Raw genomic sequence first — 8,277 nt, 5'->3', positions numbered from 1 at the left:
AATAGTATCATCTGCAACGGGTAAATTAGCTTAGGCAGCATCACCATTTTTACCAAGGCTATTCTACCCAAAAAACTTAATGGCAGATAAACCGGAAGACTGTATGTACCGAAGCGTGGTAGGTACTTTCATATGGCATGCGAGACGTCCGCGGATATCTTTTGTGAAGTTAACCTATAGACGTGATCAGGGGGGCCTCCGATTGCCGGACCTGAGAACCTACAATGTGGCAGCGCTGATGCGCTGGAATCATGAATTAATGTCAGGAGAGGGATTTTATGCAGTAAAGGGTTTTTGGGAGAGTTGGTGTGGTCCGAATGATCCATTCACTGTTTTGGAGTCGTGGGTAATCAAAGATGCCAAGAAGATAGTAGAGAATCCATATGTAGCGGCATTGCAGAAGGCTTGGAAGTGGTGGAGAGGGCACGGCGGGGCGAAACAGGGAATGAGTCCTTTCATGCCGTTAACAGGGAATATGGCCTTTCCCGCAGGACTTGGAGCATCGGTATTTGGCAGTTGGCGCGCGAAGGGCTGCCGTTTTATAGGCCAGTTCAGAAAGGAGGGGGATGAGGCATTTCCATCATTTGATCAGGTTAAAAATGAGCTACAGATCCCGGGATCCCAATTCTTTGCATACCTGCAGGCGAGGGACTACATACTGAGTGTGGAACGCAGTGGTCAGACGAAAGTGCGGTTCACGCAATTGGATTATGAATTTTTACGACTGGCTCCAAATTTTAACAAATTGACACAGTGGTGCAAATTGATTAGGCAATTCCAAAGGGCAACTCACATAGCCAATTTAGCAAATACATGGAGCAAAGACCTAGTTGAGAATATTTCTGAGGACCGGATGAAGGCGGTGTTCAGGGACCTACATAAGGTGACGCCAAATGCAGCCCTGCAGGACATCCAGTATAGAGTATTATATCGGGTACATATCACTAAGGAAAAAGGGAAAGTATTGGGGATGTGGGAGGATAACAGCTGCAATAAATGTGGGAAAGGCGTGGGCACTTTCTTGCACTCATTTGTGGAGTGCCCCTCTTTGCATGACATATGGGTAGGAGCGCTGAGTGCAATTGAGGAACTCCTGCAGTGTGAGGTGGAATGGAAATACTCAATCATTTTGATGGGTTGTGTGGAGTCCTTAAGGGAGCAGGGGTTGAGAGCTGACCAGAGTAAATTTGTTTTACTAGCGACTTTATTGATCAAGAAATGTATTTTGCAGGCGTGGGTGGACAAACTGCCCCCATCCCTGGAGTTATGGAAGAACTATATGAAGGAGATGGCTCATTGGGTACTTACAGCGCTCAAGTATTCAGTCTCATTGAGCAGCCACCAATATAGAGATATATGGGGGAGAGTGCTGGCCCGGTTTGTGTCACAGGACCCAGTCTCTGAGGAAGGAAAAGAAAAGGAAATGGTGAACGGACAGCAAGGGGGAGGGAGGGAGTTTTGAGGGAAGGGATAACTGGCTGGGGAGGGGGGAAACAAAAGAGGTAGAGGGATGGGAAGGGGTAAAAAGGGGGGGGGAACAAAATTCATGGAAATAAGGGCATCCCCATTCAAAGACGCTTGAGAGTCAATATCTGTTTTAACTTTATAGAGGGGGCAATGGTTTCAAATGTTTCTTTTTCATTTTGTATCATAGTTTGCCGATGCAATTGTTTTCATGTATCAATAAAGATATTTAAAAAAAAAAAGAAATGCTAAATAGTAGTAGTAGTAGTAACATCTCACTATGTCCAAGTAGTCACCATCCACCTCCTAACTGGAAAGGAGGTTCTTCTTTAAAGGCATCTTTCTCATCATGCTTTAAAATATCCTGCAAGAAGAGCCATGTGTTGAAGTCCCACATCACCTTCTGAAAGGGAAGTTTTAATTGAACTGAGAACTTCCAAATAAGTACAGCAAGTGTCTGAACCTCTTGAGCCTCTGTGCAGGTGGGAGATATTCTCCTGAGGATGGTTCAAGCCAAGTAAAAGATGGAGGTATTCCCCTATGACTTAGGTTGTTTGATACACAACTACCACAGAAAAGAAGTCACAAAAGTGGTCCCAATTTCCAGATTATGGCTGGGGACATCTATAGCTGAAGCACAATGGATGTAGGTCTTCAAAAAGGAGGTTTCCCACACAAGATGTATCCACAGCACCTGAAAGACTAATAGTGTTGAGAACTTCAACAATATACCGAAAAGGTAAATAAAAATAAACGTTTTGTCAGGAAAGCTTTGTCATGTATCTGTTTGACAGAGCAGAAGGAACGAAGCTGAGAATACTGTTGTGCTCTAGATGGCCCATGCACCCTCAGAGCTATACACTAAATTTTGAGCTCTGGAGGAGCTGTTCTGTCCCATCGCAGCTGGATGATGTCACCTGCTTGTTGACTTCACCTGATTCAATCTTGCTTGTTGAAGGAAAATGCTTGATATGAGAGTAGATGTTTGCTCCTAAATTGCCAATTACTGGTCTTGGGATCAGGCTCATTCAGGCTAACTGGTAGTACTGAAGAAGATAGGAAGGCAGAAGTGATGGAAAGCAAAACCATGAAAGAAATTAATGTTCAGTGGCATATCATGGATCTCCAGCACCTGGGGGGATGTCAATATTTACATTTGTCCCTCTCTCCATCCCACACTATATCACAAAGGCCCCATGCTTTTGTTTTTGACCTTCCAGTGTCCCGCAGCTCCTTGTGACTGTGGGCAAGTCACTTAACCCTCCATTGCCCCAGGTACAAAATAAGTACCTGTACATATGTAAACCGCTTTGAATGTAGTTGCAAAATACCACAGAAAGGTAGTATATCAAATCCTATTTCCCTTTCCCTTTCCTTTCCCCTCAGGCTGGCCCCCTACTCCCCCCCCCCCCCCGCCCCGTCAGTATGCCACCAACTATGTTTCAGTTTTTCAGATGGAGGCCAATGATGATAAGAACAGGGTAGAGATAACTGGGTAAAAGAAATGGTTGGGGGAAGTGGGGATTAATTGTTCATTTAAGCACGGAAATGTATATGTTCATCCACCCAGAATTTTAGATGATCAAAGTGGGAAGATGATATAACTGACTTGAATAAGGAGCAATGTCCTGCTGGGGGTCACATTTCCAAATCTCACAGCTGGGTTATATCCTTGGCTAGAGCGGTGTAAATGGACTCAAGCAAGCAAAGTAGGGGGGCCCAACTGGTTCTTATCTGCCGCCATCATTATCATATAATACACTGAAGCTCTTCAAATCATTTGCACACTACATGAGTTGGGCTGAACAAGATGGCCATTGCTGAACTAAGGAGAACAATCCTTAGAAATGAAGAGAAAAATATATGCAGTATTTGTATTGGGATATCCTTATATAAAAAAAAAAAGTGTTTTCAGATGCCAGCGCTCCCATATCAGCAAAAATTTGGAATGATCTTCCAGATGATATACGCAGGATCAGGGAGTATATATATGTTATTTCATTAAAAGTTGAAGACATTTTTATTTCAAATAATTTTTAAGGTTTAAATAGTAACTTATAGTAACATAGTAGATGACGGCAGAAAAAGACCTGCACGGTCCATCCAGTCTGCCCAACAAGATAAATTCATATGTGCTACTTTTTATTTGTACCTGTCCTCTTCAAGGCACAGACCATATAAGTCTGCCCAGCACTATCCCCACCTCCCAACCACCAGCCCCGCCTCCCACCACCGGCTCTGGCACAGACCGTATAAGTCTGCCCAGCACTATCCCCGCCTCTCAACCACCAGCCCCACCTCCCACCACCAGCTCTGGCACAGACCGTATAAGTCTGGCCAGCACTATCCCCGCCTCCCAACCACCAGCCCCGCCTCCCACCAGCAGCTCTGGCACAGACTGTATAAGTCTGCCCAGCATTATCCCCGCCTCCCAACCACCAGTCCCGCCTCCCACCACCAGCTCTGGTACAGACCATATAAGTCTGCCCATCACTATCCCTGCCTCCGAAATACCAGTCCCGCCTCCCACCACCAGCTCTAGTACAGACCGTATAAATCTGGCCAGCACTATCCCCGCCTCCCAACCACCAGTCCCGCCTCCCACCACCAGCTCTGGTACAGACCATATAAGTCTGCCCATCACTATCCCCGCCTCCCAACTACCAGTCCCGCCTCCCACCACCAGCTCTAGTACAGACCGTATAAGTCTGCCCAGCATTATCCCCGCCTCCCAACCACCAGTCCCGCCTCCCACCACCAGCTCTGGCACAGACCGTATAAGTCTGCCCAGCACTATCCCCCGCCTCCCAACTACCAGTCCCGCCTCCCACCACCAGCTCTGGCACAGACCGTATAAGTCTGCCCAGCACTATCCCCGCCTCCCAACCACCAGCCCCACCTCCCACCAGCAGCTCTGGCACAGACTGTATAAGTCTGCCCAGCATTATCCCCGCCTCCCAACCACCAGTCCCGCCTCCCACCACCAGCTCTGGCACAGACTGTATAAGTCTGCCCAGCACTATCCCCGCCTCCCAACCACTAGCCCTGCCTCCCATCACCGGCTCTGCCACCTAAACTCGGCTAAGCTCCCAAGGATAGTTTTGGGATAGGGTGGATTTAAGGAGTAGGCAGACATGGTAGATTTGTAACTCCTAGATACTGATCTTTTAGTTCATTGACTTATGCTCTGCAGAGAACTTCGTGGTACCTAGCAGAATACAAATGATCATATTGTATTTTGTATTTGTAAAATAGGAGAACTGATAGCATCTCAGAGCACACTGATTAACAGAACTGAAGGGTGCAAAAGCTTTGCAACAGACAGATTTTTTGTTGTTGTCATCTTTCTCTCACTGACATTTAGGTGTTCATTTTCAAAGCATATAGACTTACAAAGTCAAATATGTAACCTATGTAATTTTGTAAGTCTATATGCTTTGAAACTGCGTGCAAGCAGTAATCTGTGTGCCAGAATCAACATTTTGTGTGTGACACTACAGAGGCTGTGGATGGGCTGATGCTTTCACTATGAATTGTAAATGAAAGAAAGGGTTCCAACACGGACTTTGGCAGAACACAGGATTATTATCCTTTAAAAAAGATGCATTTCAGGAGTCAAATTCCTTGCACTCTTGGCAACATTAAGTCCCCATCTCCAGAAAAACCCTGAGATCACCATGAAGTACGCTCCTTTTATCTGACCACAGTGGCAGTGAAAAGTCCATGTAAGGGAATACCACAGACAGTAAACACAGTGGCATGGTGCCTGAGGCTCATCTGTTAATTACATCGGAATTGCCAGGGCTCTATTTAATTCTTATTTTTATCTGCTACTAACTGCAATTCTATCAGTCCATTGTCAAACAGCTGTGCCATCAGCTAGGCTCCATCTAGCTGGCTTACAGCTCCCAAGCAGTCTCTGTTCCTACATGGAAAGTGACCGGTACTGAACAGATGTTTTTTTACAGAGGGGCCCTTTTACTAAGCCGTGGTAAAAAGTGGCCTGTGGTAGCATAGGCGCGTGTATTGGGCACGCGCCGGGCCACTTTTTACTGCATCTACAAAAAATGGCTTTTTTTAATGGGTCGGGAAAAGGGCCTGTGGTAAAAATGAAGCCAACGCATGCCCAAAACAAGCCTGAGCCCTTAACGCTGCCCATTGATCTAGCGGTAAAGGCTTATGCACTATGAAACCGGCGCGTGTAGGAGGAAATAAATAAATAATTCATCCACGCACTATGGGCGTGCCAAATCTGAAATTACCACCAGGAGGGTGTGCTGGCCTGGCGGTAGTCTCATTTGGGTGCACACTGCATGCGCGTACAGCCTACCGCATCTTAGTAAAAGGATCCCAGAAGGAGGTCCAGCACTCTGAACCTAGCCACATGTGAACTACTAGTTTTTTTTAGACTCCCAGGACTACACACTAATGTGGAGCTGTGAAAAGTGGGAAATCCTCTATCACAGGGAATTTAATGCAGGGCTGAGAAATAACTGAACAACATGAAGGCACAAACTGAAATGCAGCTCTTTACGTGCAGCTTCTGACAGTCACCATAATTCTGTATGTAGTCAGTGGCCAGTGCCAGCCAACAAAGAGCACTAATATCCACTTACTGAGACAGGGCTTCTCACATGTGGCTACCGTGGCAAATTTATTTATGAACATTTATATCCCACTTTTTTCCACATGAAGCAGACTCAAAGTAGCTTACGATGCACAGCTGAATCGATTACAATTACATTAGATAGGGGAGAAGGAACAGGGTAAGAAGGAAAAGGGAAGGAAGACCAAGATGGACGGTGGTAATCCAGATGCTGAGATGGACCAGAGTGGTACGAACAGTTCTCGGCAAGGCGATCCACAATTGGGAACTGTAGCAATACCCAGTAAGCGCAGAAGAAACAGCAGTATGCGGCCTGGAGAGTGGTAGTGGTCACCAGAGGCAGTTCATAGGCCAGTTCAGAGAGGCCTTCTGACGTCAGGTGAAACCACAGATCTCACACTGTAAAGGCTTCTCGCCTGTATGAATCATTCTATGCAGAGCAAGGTTATGGGAGCTCTTGAAGGCGAGGGCACAATATTCACAGATGTAAACCCTTTGGTCTGTATGGTGCTTGGCATGCCGAAGCAGCTGCCTGTGAAGTCGAAATTCAAGGTATCACAACATTTCCAAGCAAATACAGTAAAACATTGAGAAAATAAGATTCGTTTTTCAAAATATGTAGGAAACTAAGTGCATATTTATTTAGATTTTGCTCACACCTTTCCAGTAGTAGCTCAAGGTAAGTTACATTCAGGTACACTGGGTATTTCCCTGTCCCTGGAGGGCTCACACAATCTAAGGACCCTGGCCACTAAGCAGTCGTTCTATAATGGCAGAGTTATGCACCAAATCTGTTACAGAATACTAGTGTAAGTCTGTATTTATATGCCAAGCTGTAGGGGTGACCACTTATGTCACGTCTACGGCTGGCATAAATGGTGGCTCCTAAATGCAGCAGTTGGGCGCGAAAATGCAATTCTTCTATAAAGTGTGTGCAAGAACAGTCAGAATGCCCCTGACCCTCCCACCCCCTTTGTTTCTGCACACAAGAGATGCTAGGCATACTGTTCACAGAATAGAAGCATGTGTTATATGTGCATTGGCAAATTAGTGCTTGCTAATTCCAACTAGTGGTATTATCATCAATAGCTTACCAGTTTAGTGCCAATTAGTCGATTTTGCTATGCATGTAACTGGCCCTATTTTACAACTGCGCAGTTGCTTGAGCGTCTAACTTTGGGTGCCATTCATAGAATTTGGGGGTAGAAGGGCAACTCTATAATCTAGGCACTTGCATTTATGCACCCCTTGTGAGCATATAGGTCTAGAATACCAGCACATATACACAGAAGCGTTCACTTACTCGTGAAAGTGCTAAAAGGGCGCCTAAGCGCTATTCTACAAATACCCATGTAACTTACATAGTGCCTATCTGCAAGAGGTACGTATACATGGGTAGAACATGGGCAGGGCACTGGTAATGCTCCCACTTATTCTACGTGTTCTGTGTGTAAGTGGCATGCGTCCCTGCTGCTTTTGGGCCCCTGCACTTATGCTACCTGTATGGCTGGTGTTAACTGTGGGCAGGAATAATACCAGGAAGTACTTTTTCATAGAGAAGGTGGTAGAAACCTGGAATACTCTCCCGTTGGAGGTGGTGGAGATGAAAACGGTAATGGAATTCAAAAATGTGTGGGATAAACACAAAGGAATCCTGTATAGAAGGTGTGGAACCAAACAAGCTTAGTGGTAATTAGATAGCAACACTGGTAATTGGGAAGCAAAGCCAGTGCTGGGCAGACTTCTATGGTCTGTGCCCTGAAAATGGCTGGACAGATTCAGCTTCAGGAACTGGAGAGGCAAAGCCAGGGCTGGGCAGACTTCTATGGTTTGTGCCCTGATCATGGCTAGACAGATTCAGCTTCAGGAACTGGCGAGACAAGGCCAGTGCTGGGCAGACTTCTATGGGATGGCCAAAGTTTAAGGGGGCGTGTTGGTAGTGTACCGAAGGCAGGACGGGGGCATGGTTAAGAGATGGCTGTCCTCGGCCGATAATGGAAAAAAGAAGGGTGTCCCTGACAAGCATTTGGCCGACTTTACTTGGTCCCTTTTTGTTCATGACCAAGCCTTGAAAAGGTGCCTGAACTGACCAGATGACCACCGCAGGGAATTGGGGATCACTTCCCCTTACTCCCCCAGTCACCAGTCACCAATCCCCTCCCACCCAAAAAAAAACAAATTAAAAAACATTTTTTTTCCAGCCTCAA

The sequence above is a fragment of the Microcaecilia unicolor genome, chromosome 4 (genome assembly GCF_901765095.1).
Source record: "Microcaecilia unicolor chromosome 4, aMicUni1.1, whole genome shotgun sequence".
In the NCBI taxonomy this organism is placed as follows: domain Eukaryota; kingdom Metazoa; phylum Chordata; class Amphibia; order Gymnophiona; family Siphonopidae; genus Microcaecilia; species Microcaecilia unicolor.
This window is presented reverse-complemented; position numbering follows the sequence as displayed.